The sequence below is a fragment of the Uloborus diversus genome, chromosome 6, assembly GCF_026930045.1.
Source record: "Uloborus diversus isolate 005 chromosome 6, Udiv.v.3.1, whole genome shotgun sequence".
In the NCBI taxonomy this organism is placed as follows: domain Eukaryota; kingdom Metazoa; phylum Arthropoda; class Arachnida; order Araneae; family Uloboridae; genus Uloborus; species Uloborus diversus.
The window spans coordinates 22,614,541-22,630,145 of record NC_072736.1 but is presented as its reverse complement, the minus strand read 5'-3'; the positions used below and the strand labels follow the sequence as shown (position 1 = coordinate 22,630,145).

Here is a 15,605-nt window from a genome sequence, read left to right as displayed (position 1 = left end):
TATTAAGAACAAACTACTTGTTCATAACACTTTATCATCAATTAGACTTTCTATAAAATTACAATTTAACGTATTTTTGATACCCTGCACAGAAAAGTTGGGGATAGCCTTTTTTTTTTTTTTGCTCACCCACTTTATAAAAACCATTATGTAACGTGCATTACTTTTTCAGTCACATAGTGCTTACTGATTTTGTTACATGCCCGCAGATTGAAATTTTCGCATTTTCAGTGAAAATGGAAAATTTTGAGCTTACGAATATTTCCTTTTTCCTTAAAAGTTAAACTTTTTGCTCTTTCAATAAAATGGGAAAATATGAATTTATGCCAGATTTTCTCGTTTTTTGTCAATTGACAGGAATCTGGCCAGAGGGTATTTGGGTCCGTTAACGGACCCTTCACAAAAATCCGATCAACCAAAACGGACCTTTCACAAAATCCCGATCAAACAAAACGGACCTTTCACAAAATCCCGATCAAACAAAACGGACCCTTCACAAAATCGGATCTGTCACAAAGTGTTTATTGAAAGAGCAAATCTGAAAGCAAAATAACGCATATTTCTGTGTATAAACCGATAATTTTTGGAACCTTTTTTAAAGTCAAATTAGAGGGATCAGCTTATACAAAATCGGCTAATTTTGAAAAAAAAAAAAAATAATAATCGGCATTCTTGGGATGCTCCTGCAAGCGATAAATAATTGCTACTGCCAAATAAATATAATGGTTGTTTGTTTTATCACAGCTAATTAGCAGCGGTGTTGTTGTAAACTTTTCTGAAAAGGCATTGGTAAGCACTTTTCTCCGCTCATGATTTAATAAACAATAATAATATATATCTGCGAAATGAACTTAGAACTGCAAAGGGATAGTAAGGGTGAGAAAAAAATATGATCGCTTCAGATAGGGTTACCAACTTCAAAATTATCACCACTTAGCGTCTGGCGTTAAACCTTGATAATGACTTGATTAGAAAATATTCTCATCATTTTGCCAGCTTGTCAATATTTGCGTTTTTACGGGTGCGGTGCGATGTTTAATTGTTATTTTGGGAGAAAATTATATGGGTTTTGATTTTTCGATGCTAACAAGGATGATTAACTTTAAATAAACTCTTTTAATTACCGTTTTTTTTTCTTTAGATGTCTACATTTTGAAAAATGCAATCTTTTAACATCCGATATGAGAATCATATTTTGTTCTTTTTTCAAGCTAACTTCGCTTTATTAGGATTCAAATTAATGAAAAGTCTCTTTATTTCTGTTAGAACTCTCATTTCAAGTTTTTAAAGCAAAATTCTATTTTCTGTTTAAGTCAAAAATTAAAATGCTGAATAGATGGTTTATTTTATTTTTTGGGTCAACTGTGTCCACAGATATTAATGAAATGTTTATCATAGGACTCTAAAATGAAATTTTAAAATAATTTTGTCAAAAATATTTCTTTTACAAGCCGTTTTTATACTTTTGATGCCTTCACTTTGAGAATTGCGATCTCTTTGCATTCGCTATGGGAATCCGATTTTTCGAATTTTTGATGATTATTACGCTTTGTTAAGAGGTAAACAATTGAAATATCTTTTTATTTTTGTTAAAATCTCGGAATTTATCAGTTTTAAACGAAATTCTGTGCTTTTTAAAAGTGTCTTGGGTCAAAAAGTTGAATGCTGAACCCTATTCTGAATTTTATTTCATTTATTTATATTTTTGTTACAATTATTTTAAGTAATGTACAGAAATACATCTAATATAATTTAACATAATGTAGAATGGTAGATAAATATTGATACTTGAAAGAGCGATGTCCCCCGCGCCCCCCCCCCCCCCCCCCCGCCAAATATCAGAAAAAAATCCAGAATGATTTTCTCGACGTAGAAGAGGAAAAACACTCAACTTTAAGTTTAATTGATGCAGTTTGTGCCATCTCTAAATTCTAAAATTTCGTTTTAACAAAAAAATTTTTTTTTTTTTTGCGAATTTTTTTGATTTTTCACAAAATTAATTCATTTTTCACAAAATTGATTTTTTACAAAAAACGGACCCTGTGAAAAATCCTGGACAGACCCCTGATTAAACTAGAAGGTATAGATGCTGGCTGTATTGGTTCTTAATATTAAAAGAATTATAAACTTATCATTTCTTTAAACACATTGTAAAGTTTAGAATGTTTATTCAATTCGAATAATAAAAATAATTGATCAACTAACTAACTTTTAGTAAAATTTTAAAAAGTCAAAATAATTTCAAAATTACGAATCGGATTATTTGTTTTTTAATTTTTATTTATTTATTTATTTATGTTAAGGATCCGTGCTCTATTTAAGCGAAGCACGTGATTTCGATCACATGTTCTGCTCTATTCCTACCATTTAACTAGATTCTTACTTATATCCTGGAAATTACCTTAATTTCAGAAAAACGCAATCCTTTACTGTCACTAGAAACCTGAATTGTGAGGAACGTTTTGTTACTTTCATTATTCTGCTAATTTATACTATGCAATGAATCTTTCTGAAGCAATCCCAAGAGCTTGCAATGTTTGGGGAAGAAAGTTTTGCGAGCTCATCCAAAGGTATAAACAATTGATCCAATAAAACGGAAGAAGTTTTGTATCGATTTTCCTTTTCACTTTTCAGAGAACCTAAATTCAGTTCTAGTTATTGAATTTCTTTTGTTTCTTAAGGACTTTTTCTTTTTATTTCCACCATCATTTGTTTGACTTCCGCTTTTTTCCACCTGTTTGTGTTTTCAAGAAGGCTGTTTTTAATTCTGTGAATCATCAAAACACTTTGATGCTTCAGAGAACTAGCTTTTTTTCGAAAATTGTTCTTTGTTTCGAAGGAAATCGCATATTTTTTTTTTCCCAATTTACTTAAAGGAGAATAAATACTATTTCCGGAGGTTATTATATTGTTTCTAAATATGCTCTTTAAGAATAACAGTTCTCTGAGAATAGGCCTATACTTAATGATAGATTTAAAGGGGAGAAAATGATAATTGGAAGGCAGTAGGATTTTTGTTTCTCTTCTCGTTGTTTGTGTCGAATTTTTTCTTCATTTTTTTGGTTGTAGTTAGTTTAATAGTTAATTGTTTTTTGTCAGTGAAGAAACCTTTGTTTTTTTAGATTCTTATTGATCGTTTCCAAATTAGACGACCGATTCTCCCGGACTCAACAGCCATGATCAGATGCATACCCTTCCCCCTTAACCGGGAGCACCAGAATCCAGAAAGTTGTTACAGCTGCATCACTCGATCGGACCAGTCGTGCCCAGAGTAGCCGCATCTCAAAACCAGTTGATTAGACCACGTGGGATTTATGACGAGTCAAAACTCAACAGATTTTAAATGGAAATCCAAAATAGATTAACTATTCGCCATTGTTTTACTCAAGTAACCACACATTAACCAAAAGCGTTCAGAAGAACAAATCACTAACCACTGACGTCATTATCCGTCATGTAATCATTAGCCCCGGTTAACCGGTCGTTCTGTTTAAACGCGACCATGAAATACTATTTCTAGATTTTTCTTTTTAATTTTTTAACCGACTACCTTGTTTAGTGGTGGTCAGAGGAATCTGACTACGCACGGGGACGTTCTGGGTTCGAATCCCGGCTCTGACTTGGATGTACTGTCTCTCTCCTGTACTTTCCCTTTCTTTGTGTGAATGTATTGTTATGCTTCGAACTTTTGCCTTTCCCATAAACCGGTCCTTACGGCATGTGTGTACTGTGCAAGTTGGACTTCACACCAAATTAGGGTACAGTTGGAAAAGTGAAGCAGTGCACTCTAAAATGCCAGTCTAGCTGGCACAAGACAACAGACAAAAATTTTTTTTCTTAATTCTAAAACCTTTTTCAAAGAGACGCTATTTTTCGTTAACAACATTTTCAAATAATTTTTCAATTGAAATCGTATTTTATTTCATTAAATAATTTCGGAAAAGAACGATTTACATGACCTTCAACTAAGTCCTTTTTTCTCAACATATTAACCCCTTGATTACGTTTCGCGTGCTAAATTTAGAAAAATTATCTGCATGAAGTGTGCTATAATCCACCTGCCTCCTCCCCTTTCCGTAAGCCCCCACCTGTAACACGTTTTATGTGCCTGATACTTAGTAAACGACTTACTTACGATACTTAGTAAACGTAAGAGCTTTGCTACTGTACATGTACTTTTCTGAGTTAATTCATGTTTGAAATGTGTTTACTTGATTAAGTAAGGATTAATCTAGTGTAAAATAATTTGTGTGGATAATTAAATTTTTCCGATAATCATCGTTTGCATTAAAGATTTCCAGATTACTCTGAAGGTGACTCCACGTGACCTCTGAAAACTAATTAAAAAAAAGCTTGCTTGGCACAGGATGTATATATGATGAAGAGTTCAAATTTCGTATTTCTCAAATTGTACATTACCAGTGTTATTTGGAATACTTATGTGACTTTTTAAGCAACAAGTGTTTCAAAAATTTACATAGTAAATTTATTATGCATTTCAACTTAATTATTATTTCATCCAACGTTTTATTGATTCTTTCTGAAGTTTAAATTTATTTTTATAGATTTTTCACCTGACGATAAAGAAGTTGAGTCTGAGATTTTGGTGAGTAATTTTAATATCAGTGGTCTGAGTTTTTGATGTGTGTGTGTGTGTGTATAAAAACGTCAGTTCTGAAACTTTTTTTTTTTTCAATTTCGTATATCTCTAATCATTGTGAAAGGTTGTATTTAAACTTTTTTTAATTTCTATCTCTTTCTCTTCAATGCAAAGTATAAAAGCTTTTGCAGGTATTGAGTAATTTTACCGCTGATATTAGTGTCACTAAGTTACAACTTCTTATAAGTAAATTATCCTGTACAATCCTTAATGGTCCATTCCACGAAAAAGTCGCCATTTTGCACGCACGTGACCTCTTATATATACCCTTAAAAAGTAATAATTTTAAAAGGTAGTGAACCTTAAGAAATTACACATACGTTTGTAATTTCTTAAGCAACAAAATTGTATTCATCACTCGTTTAAATTATTATTTTCAGACGAGTTGTCACGTGCGGGACAAAACCACCATTTTCCGTGGAATGACCTGTAATGCGGGCGATCAGTTTCTTAATTATTTTTCTAAACCCTTTCCATCCTGTACCACGCCCCTATCTACATTCGCTGTTCGTTTCCCTCTTCTCCTAAGAAGCAGAAAGATATCTTAGAAATTCTTTTCCCGAGCTTGCAGTTAATGAGCTTAATGTTGTGGGGTGCGATCTCAGAGTGTTGCCAAGCTTCCGAAGAAGAAAGATGAGAAGAGGCTCTCGGCCCATTAATTCGGGCACCTCCCCATTTTTGAATCTGCATCGATTCCTCTGCAGAGAGAAATGTCCATGAAAAATGGCAACCATTAAAGGATCTCTCCATAAGCGGCCAATTTTGCGAGATCTACAGAATCAATTTTTATGCTGTTTTAAAATTTATTTTGCTGGATTTCTTCTCGCTTCCTGAATAGATTTTCGTGTGCTAGTTGCTCATACATAGTTGCGCAGATATGTCAGACGCCTTTGATGTAAAAAAGTAAACAGTGACTTTTAACTCAGTGGAGCTTACAGCTATTTTCTTTGAATCGTGGTTTGTGTAATAAAATTACAGGCATCAGTCATGTTGTTTTATGTTCTTTTAGTTTGATTGAGTTTTTACGATCAGTAAGTATTTCAAAGCTTACTGCCCAAATAACTCTACTCAGAATCTCCGAGTTTTCTGAAAAGATTCCAATTGACGCAGTGAGAAGCAAAGGGGTGTAAGTGCACATTTTCAAGTTTCGAGTAAAACGCGTTTTAAGTTGAGGTTCTAGGCAGACTTTCATTGAAACGTTTTTCTAAATTATGCTGCGTAACAACAGTGCTGAGCAAAAGCTTACAGCACAGAAAAATAAAACGAAACTCGGCTGATTTACTGTCCGCTAACGGGAGTGTCCGCTAAAGAGGAGTGAAATACATTATACGCCTATCTCGAGGGTCTGGGAATTCAGAAACTGCCCGCTAACGGGGAGTGTCCGCTATCTGGGAGTTTCCGTTAAGGGAGGTTTGACTGTATTTACAAATTATCGGCAGCTCTAATTCGTTCAGGACTTCCATTAAACTTAAGTATTTGACAGAAGGTACATTGTTTATTCATTAGCAAATTTTCGGAAACTCGGTTTTTATACCTATAGATAGTTATTCATATTTTGGTCGTATTTAATGGTGATACTTTTTGTATCTCTACTGATTAATTATTTTTGTAAAAGTGGAAATTTCTGCATTTAAACCTGTATTTAATACCTCTCGGAAAAAATATATTTTTTAAAGTTTATTTTTATATGTATTTTTATAGGCGGTAGAATTTTTGTTTTAAGCGTTTGTAATAGTTTACAGTGAGTATTTTAGAAATAATTTGAAGAACGGGGTTAATGAAAACTTTACAATGAAATTGTTCAATTCTTTCTTTCTTTTTTTTTTTCGTTTTTTTTTTCGAATAACGCACTGTTCATTAAAAAGGTCAAAACATTTTTTTTAATTAGTATCCTTTTCTTTGAATGCGTATGACACCACAGAATCGATAAATTATTTCACCGTTTAATTTAAAGTGCTATACATTCTTAAATTTAAAGCAGCTTTAATTAAATCTTTAGCAATCATCATAATTCTGAAAAACTAATGTATTCTTTTTCATGGCGATAAAAAGAAAATTTTAATTATACGATTATGTTAAATCCTCTTACGCAACCGTTAAGACGATAATTATTAAGGTTTATTCTTTTCTACTCACCACTTGTGGAGGTAAACAGCACTCTAAAAGAATGCTGATAACTTCTAAAGAAAAACCTTTGGCATTGGAATTCGAAAAAGCTCTTTTAATGAGATTTTTACCACTCCCAATTTCTCTCGAAACTTTTGTTGTGTGTAAAAAGAGAGAGGGGAGAAAAAAAACGAGTTTATTTCATTGTTTCTAGACTTCAATATCCAGACACTTGAAAATTTAATTAGATGGTCCGAAAGAAGCTCTTGTTAAAATGGTGAATGAAATTTTATAAAAGAAACTTGAAACATTTTAAAAGTTTTTTTTTTTTTTTTTTTGTCTTTTTAGTGAAAAAAAAACTGAAATAATTTGTTTCGTTTTTCCTTTTGTTTTCAGTTGTTAATGTGCGTTTAGTTTTAAATACCGTTAGGCCACATTTATAGCTCATTCTCCATTTGCCTGTTACAATAGCTAACAAAGAAATACATTGTCCTGCAAAACGCTAGCATATCACCGAATTTTTAAAGGAAAAGGTTACTAGATTCGGCTTCTCATCGTTAGTTGGCGTATTTTTACAGTCGCGATTTTGAGAAAGTGCTGAGAGAAGAATGTAATTGTGAGTTGAACAAAATTCACAAACTAAATAGTTTAAATAGCAACAAAAATTGCAGGCACCGATTTTGAGATTTCTGTGATTTCAAGCTTGTTTGTAAGGAACAAGCTCATGGATAAAAAGACATCTGACTAAAGCCAAAATAAAATTTTCTTTCCTTTTTTCTTTTAAATCCATGTAAGTTTACTGCATTTTTGTGGGTGGGGGATCTCGATTGTATGGGGGAATTTTCCTCAACCTATGTTGCCTATTCTAGATTACCTGGATTTCCTTTATTATATTAACTATTTTAACATAATTGTTTAATTTATTTAGATATTTTTTATATTTCCTTATCTTTATTTCGGTAATTATCGATATTATATACGACTCAAGTTGGCTGGTTTGTAAGCAATTTAGCTTCTCTGCATTACTTATAGCTGTGCCGTAAAGCCCGTTTTACAGCATTCGCACGGAAAAAAGAAAAAATTTCAATTTCAAATAATAACTACATTTTGTTTAAAATTATTGTGTTTCGCCAAGAATACATTGCTTTTATTTTATGGACATTTATGCATAAATTAAAATCATCAACTAAATATCTCATTATAGTTTGTAAAAAGTAAAACATAAAGCTCGTCATTTATTGAAATCATACTTATTTGAATACTGTAAAAGTACTTATTTTTGCGACGCTTTCATTTTCGCTATTTTCGCGAGCTCGTCTATTAATTCAACTTAAAATCAACGTTTTGTTCTGTTTACATAAAATTTGCAAAGTTTTCATTTCGCGAAATCACCTTTTTCTTTAATTTCACCAAAATTGCGACTCGCAAGAATAAATGATTTTATAGTATATGTTTTTTCATGTAAAGAGATATTGCTTTTTTTTTTTTAATGCTTGAAAACACCATGTAACATTCCGCAAAAGAGTGAAATTTCATTTTTGGGAAGTTAAATGGTTCGAAAACATTGAAGAAAATAATACGGTAGTGAAAAATTTCGTAAAAAACTTTATGAACTCGAAAAACTTTATGAAATAGAAGATGCAGGGTATTCAGGGAAAAGATACCTTGTATTTTCGTTTTTTTTACATTACGAATGTTTTCCTTTACTTTTCACGGTGTAAAATTTTTCTTTAAATTATACAATGTGGAAAAATATGCTAAACTAAATTTTTGAAGCGTATTTTTGATTTTCTATGTACGAATTGTATTTATAGGGGTGTTTTCCAAATACGCATAAACAATAAAGTGTGTGCAGGGGCGACCCGATGGAAGGTCACGGAAGATCACTGTGACATTCCGGAAAAAATTGGGAGTTCTATTCGGAAAAATTATCATCGTTCGCTTGGTTAAATTTGGAGTTCCATTCGGCAAACTGAGAATTTCCGGCCTCCCAAAAATTGAAGTTCGGAGTGCCCTTGACTGTGTATGTGGAGATGTTTTTTAGAAAACTGGAAACACTTTTGCATTTCATTAACAATGGGGATGTTTCTTTCAGTCAAAAGTATTACTTTTAATCACTGCAATTGGTTGAATAAGAAAAAAAATAAAAAACTAACATGGACCCAGAAAATACTTTTATTTTCCCAACATTTAACTTTCGGTTTATTTATTTTTAATGTCTGATTTTGAAACCAAAATTTTCATTGTGTGACGTCACAAGTGATGAAAGCCATATTGAATCGGAGCGCGTGGCAAGATAACGCCTTTTAATGATTGTATTCACCGCGAGCAATTTATTCGCGGAACAATAATAGGGTCGTTAGCAAAATTTTAAAAGTATTTTTTTTTTCGGAATGAGCATGCTTAAAAACATAGAATCTGACCATTTTTTAAATAATTTCTTTAAGTTTAATATTTTAAAAAAATTACTGAAATCGGTGCTTTTTCATCGTTTAACGCTTCTGCCGATGACATCCCAAATGATGAAATGCCATTCAGTGTTGCCATTCACGGTCCAAAATATTTAATTCACATCTTTACTCACGTGTATTGGCAACGATATGGTTGGTAGCAAGCGTACAGCTCAATTTTAATTCACTGCTTGATCATCATAACGTGGAAACGTAGTAGAAAGATGCGGCAAAGTGCATCATTTGTGACGTCAACAAGACCACGCCTTGTTTGAAAAATCGGACATTTAAAAAAATTAATTAAAAAAAAAACTGTTGGGAAAATAAAAGCATTTTCTGGGTCCATGTTTTTTTTTTTTTGCTCATTCTATCCATTTCAATGACTAAAAGTAGTACTTTTGATTGAAGGAAACCACCCCATTGTTAGTTTCGTAAAATATACATTAACGAAGTTTGGCTTTGCAGTCTCCAGAAACTTGATTCTGGTAACCCTAGCGATTTGCTCACTTATGACGTCAGCAGCGGAAATGAAAACAACGGCTGAATGTCGTTTAAGATGATTTTTTAATAGCTAAAATAAGTCAAAATTAAGAAAAAATAGTAACTTACCCCATATTTTTGACCGTGCTTTTGCTGGAAAACATGAGAAACAACCCAATTAGAAGAGTTACACAATTTCAAAGTTGCGCCTCGTTCGGGGTAAGATAAAAAGATTACTTTCATATCAACAGTTTTGGTAATTTGATTAGACCGTCCGTTTTTCTTCCTGGTTTGGGGGCAGGAAGCATTAATCTCTGCCCTTTTGACTGGGGCCATAATCAGATTAGTGAACCCTTCCGCTCAACGCGACTCCAAATGTTATATTCACCTTTCGAAGTTTTGATCCATTTGTTTTTGTGGGGTATGCTTCGCCCTATTTTTATTAAAAGGAAATAAATGCTAAAACGTTGGAATTGATCTTCTGCACGTCGTAATTTTATAAGTTATTTATTAGTGTTCTTCCCTTCACCCTCTAATCTTTTCATTAAGATCAATATTTCTCTTGCTATTTACGTCGTCACTCTGTCACGAGCTGTAGTCTTGGGTTTGTTGTTATTTTGTACCAGCTAAACTGGCAATTTGAGTGCGCTGCTCCACTTTTCGAACTTTACCGTAATTTGATATAAAGTCCGACTTGCACAGTACACACATGCCGTAAGAACTCGTTTATAAGGAAGGCAAACCATTCACAGCACATTCACACAAAGAAAGAACAAGGACAGGAGAGAGAAAGTACATCCGTGCATGAGCCGGGATTCGAACCCGGAACCTCCCCACCCGCAGTCAGACTTCTCTGACAACGCTTGGCAATCTTGGGTTTGGATCATAGTTATATTCAAGGGCAGAGCGCCAAAAGTTCTGGAGCATAACCGCCCTCTTCCAAAGAACCTGTTTTAGCCACATTACATTGTTTGTGTGTTTATTTGAGTCTTCATGCAACGAAGTTTACTCAGGCAATGAAGTTTTTGCAGAACCTTGGTTTTGAAATTGATTTACTCTCCATGTTACCAATGACAATTTCCATAATTCATTGTTTTTCGAAGGGGTTGGGGAGTAGTCTGAATTTATCACCATTTGTAATTTTACTACAGCATTACTGAGTTCTTTTGCAGTTCAGAGTAGGTAGTTAAGCCATTAAACTGGATAGATAAGTTTAAGTCGATTGTTTTTGCTCTTTTGTGTGACATAATGAACAAATTTCTGTTTTGCCATTTTTTTTTATTTTTTTGTAACGAAATTTATACGTGAAACTATGATCTTCGTTAAATAGAGATTCAACGGCATATATATATATATATATCTATATATATATATATATATATATATATATATATATATATATATATATATATATATATATATATATATATATATATATATATATATATATATATATAGCGATGTTCCGGCTTCGCCTAATATATCTGTCGTTTTCTTGCTGGGTGATTTCGCTTTCCGCTGTGGATGGCGGATACGTTGGGGCTTCTTCCTGTAGGATGCGGACCGGTAGCAGGACACGTGTAGTAATTGGTGCTCTCGTTACCTTTTTTCTCTTCACCCCGAGTTTCCTTTCCATGTTTCCTTTTTTTCTGTGATTTTTTCTCTTCGGCCTCATTGTCGTTCGCCGTGATTCTGCTTCTGACGCAGGGATAAAAAGGGGCAGTTTCCCCCCTGTACGCTTTCTCTCTTTTGTCCGTAATTTTTCGTGACAATTTCCAACTAAGTGTGAATGTAGCATTTTTACCCCCGGTTTCTATCTTTCTCTTTTCTTTTTTTGTGTGTATGTATGTATGTGTGTGTGTTTTAAAACTAGATACACTTCTAGTTCCTGTTCAGATACGAAGCTTAGTCATAATCTTTACTATGCATGACCTCTTTTCATATTTTTACCTGTATCAATGTGATTTTTCTTCTTTAACAGCACGGTTTTTGAATTTATAAAATAAGTGAGAGTCCTGGATACGAATAAGTAAATTAAAAAAAAAAGAAATTAAAAGTATCCTTTTTATGGGCAATAAGTAACATTCATTTAATTACAGTTTATTTGAAAATTTAAGCTGGAGGGATGAGTATCTTGGCCTGATTTATGTATCTGAATTCGCTTGATAATATGAGTATGAAGAACAAAGTTAGCGATCGCCACCGGCCTCAGGGCGACTAAAAAAAAAAAAAAGTTTCGCCAACTTGGCGACCAAAAGACTGGCGATATATCGCTAAGTGTCCCCAAATTATAATACCACTTGAGTATACATCGAAACTAACAATGATTCCCCCCCCCCAAAAGGGCAAAGGACCCCTTTAAAAGCACCCGAATGCAACCAAAAGCGGAGGTGCACAACTAGACACCACTAGGAGTCTACGTACGAAATTTCAACTTTCTAGAGAACATACCGTTCTTGAGTTATGCGACATACATACAGACGTACATATGGACGTCACGAGAGAAGTCGTTGTAATTAACTCGGGGAATGTCAAAATGGATATTTCGGGTGTCTATACGTTCTGAGGCACTTATCCGTGTGTGGCCAGGTCGAAAAAAAAACTCAGCATTCATTCGGAGTGAGTAAAATTGAAATTAAGGCCGATTTTTGAGTGAAAATTTTTTTGCGAATACAATACTTCCTTTTTTGTAAAAGGAAGCAAAAATAGTACAGGGTTGGTTTCCAGTTGCCAATTGTAACTTGACATTCAGCCACGCCGTCAAATTTCAATACAGTTAGAATGCTGTCCATAGGTTTTTGCGATAAATGTTATACGTAACTCTGGTTCGATCGCCTATAAGATTTCACACCAAGAGAAAGACTTGTCACGTGACGATGAGCAAAGAGAGAGAAGCTTCGCGTACCCTTTTACTCTATTCCAAAAGGAAATATTCGCTGCGATAGTTTCTTCCTCCGAAGGCAGTTATGAATTTTCTCGTAAGGTTGGAAGTAAACAAAAAATTTCGGTTAATAACAAAATTTTCATCCAGTGCCCAAATTCATCGGTTTTCAACTGACTCAGTCCTTGATCATGTTTGAAACTAAGCCATAGAAAATAAAGTCACCGTAACTGAAGGAATTATGTATTTCTTTTTTAACTATATTTTATTAACATGGAAGAATTCGCCTGTCACTGCTCAATATGATTAGTCATTGTTAACTTTAATATTCAGGTCCTACTCTTACAAATTAGTATGGAAGACATCTCCTGTCATTGCTCGATATATACACTCCTGTTTGTGAAAATTGCAACACCATGATGGAAGCATCATAGTTGAATGAAATTTAATACACAGTTGAGTGGTAATGGTGCAAATAAAATGATTACATTTTGAAACCAAACAAACAATAAAAAGAGATAGAAATTAGTATTTTGTGTGGTCACTACCCGCCGCAATAAGAACTGCTACACGACTCGACATGGAGTGAAACAAAGTTTGAATATATGCGTGCGGAAGAGCATTCCATATTGTTTGTATGCTCAACCAAAGTTCATCTGTCGAAGCAGCAGGACGAGGATCACGAGCGAGACGCCGGCCAACGAAATCCCACACATGTTCAATCGGTGACATATCCGGGGAATATGTAGGCCAGGGAAGAAGTTGTACTTGCTGCGAATCAAGGTAGGATTTGACAGTCCTGGCGACATGTGGACGGGCATTATCCTGCAGGAATACAGCCCCTGGCAATCCTTGCTGGGAAGGAATAGCTTGGGGCTGTAAAACTTCGTTTATGTATCAGGTACTGTTCAAATTGCCCACAATTCATAACAATTGTGATCGTCCATGGTATGCTATGGCACCCCAGACCATAACTCCGGGTGTTAGACCACTGTCGCGTTCGATAATGCATTCAGGAGTGTGCCGTTCACCGGCATATCGCCTGACACGAATTGGGCCATCATGGTGCCACAAACTGAAGCGGGATTCGTCAGAAAAGACGACTTGCTGCCAATAAACACGCCAGCTCCTATGCATATTGGCCCATTGTAGCCGCAGGCGGCGATGGTTTTGCGTGAGAGGAATCCTGTATAAAGGAATCCTTTTCGCGCAGCTCACGCTGCAGCAGACGTCTCCGAATGGATGAAGCACACAATGAAACACCTGTAGCTGTTGACCACTGTGCTGTCAATGGTCTAGAAGAAGCTGTGCGGTCCGTCAGCGCCATACGCACTAGGTGTCTGTCATCGCGAGCTGATGTCACATTTCGTGGTCCACTCCCGGATTTCCGAGCTGTTTGACCCTCGTCCGTCCACTGCTTCCAAACACGCATGATTGTGCCTCTGTTACACTGCACACGAGCGCCTACTGCACAATAAGACAATCCATCTTCACGAAGGCCGACGATTCTGCCCCGTTCAAACGCTAAAATTTGCTCAAATTTCGCTTTCTTTCGTCGAAGAGGCATAGTAAAGATTCAACTAACGTTTATTCTAGCATATAAGCACCGATAATCATACATGCCTCGCTACAGCCGTCTATTTATATTCGGTTCGATTCGCCGTTCAGGAGGCGCTGCTCAGCATACGCATGCGCTACCGGTCTGCAGTGCTAATCAATTGCATGTCATGCCCTACTTTACATTTCCTGCCATTTTTAGCTCACTCGCGTAAGTCCTTCGTGGTGTTGCAATTTTCACAAACAGGAGTGTAGCTTGTAATGTAACATCAGTTTAATTTCTGCACCTACTTTTACACATGTTAACACTCGTATATTCCAGAAGTTAAAGCGCCTTATCGTATTTTGATATAACTAGCACTTATATTTTGTGTCCGATTTTATAGAAACAAAAATTATCCTTTAAATTTACATGTATGTTCCCTTCATTACAAGTTTAGGAAAATATAAAGCCATTACTTTATACATGAATCAAAATATATTTTATTTCTAGTAGTTTCTACAATGCGTAATCATTGCAAGGTAATTAGCGTTTAAAGCATTAAATTTATGTTCTCGCTATTTATTATGTTTTGTATTTTAATGTATGCAAAATTTATGACTCAGTCACAGACACATATTTGTATCGTTCTTTATTAATAGTAGTTCGAACGGAAATAGAATTCCGTACCTGTTACATTTGTTGCCATTCGGAAGTGACGTATGCGACATATGTAAACGAAATTACATGAATAATTTTTTTAAAAAGATGTCAATCCTGAAGGACATGATAAAAGGTTTCCATTCGGGGCAGTAGCTTTTTAAGTTATAGCTTTTATAAGTCGTGAAGCTCTATGGGAAGGAGAGCCCATAAAAATACTGCGTAGCTTCAATTTCATCAAATTCAGTCATCCTGCGCTAGTACTTCATGGGAATATAGCACAAAATACATGGATAGTCTGACTTCGAATTCTGCCTACAGTGGCTCCCAAAAGAGTTCGTACGCTTTGAAATTTTTTAATAAAACCAAAATAACTCGAAACTGAATTCGAATATGAAGTCCAATATTTTTTCACATCATTCCTATGTCATTCTAAATTCAACCCATTGGTTTTTTTCAAAATTTTGACGGATATTCTTTTTGAAATGGGTCAGAAAACGAAGAGACAAAGAAATAACATGGCCACAAAAGTCATCGTACACTCAAATATTTTCGAATAAATTCATGTTTAAAATTATCATATGCCATTTTATTAATATTTTTGTATTGTGTTGACCCTTATAAGTTATTTGGCTTTATTTTTTTGTTTATTTATTCCTTAATATTGTGCTTATTACTACAAAAGGGCTGGTATTCGTAAAAAACCGCAAACACCATTCAAAATTTGAATTTTTTCCCACAGTAGCGGTAAATTGATTTGAAATGTCTCTAAATTAGTTAATTTATTTGTTTGAATAGTAAAGTGCTTGATAAAATGCTTTAAAGAAAGGA

The 15,605-nt window shown here is 34.5% G+C and overlaps 1 protein-coding gene across 1 annotated transcript in view; it reads left to right on the top strand.

Annotated features, from left to right (window-relative positions):
• LOC129224620 (neuroglian-like) overlaps positions 1–15,605 on the top strand; it is a 309,219-nt gene that overhangs the window by 198,694 nt on the left and 94,920 nt on the right. The window contains exon 4 of the mRNA XM_054859104.1: positions 4,566–4,606. The gene's annotated coding sequence lies outside the window, so the exon portion shown is untranslated. The remainder of the gene's footprint in view (positions 1–4,565; positions 4,607–15,605) is intronic.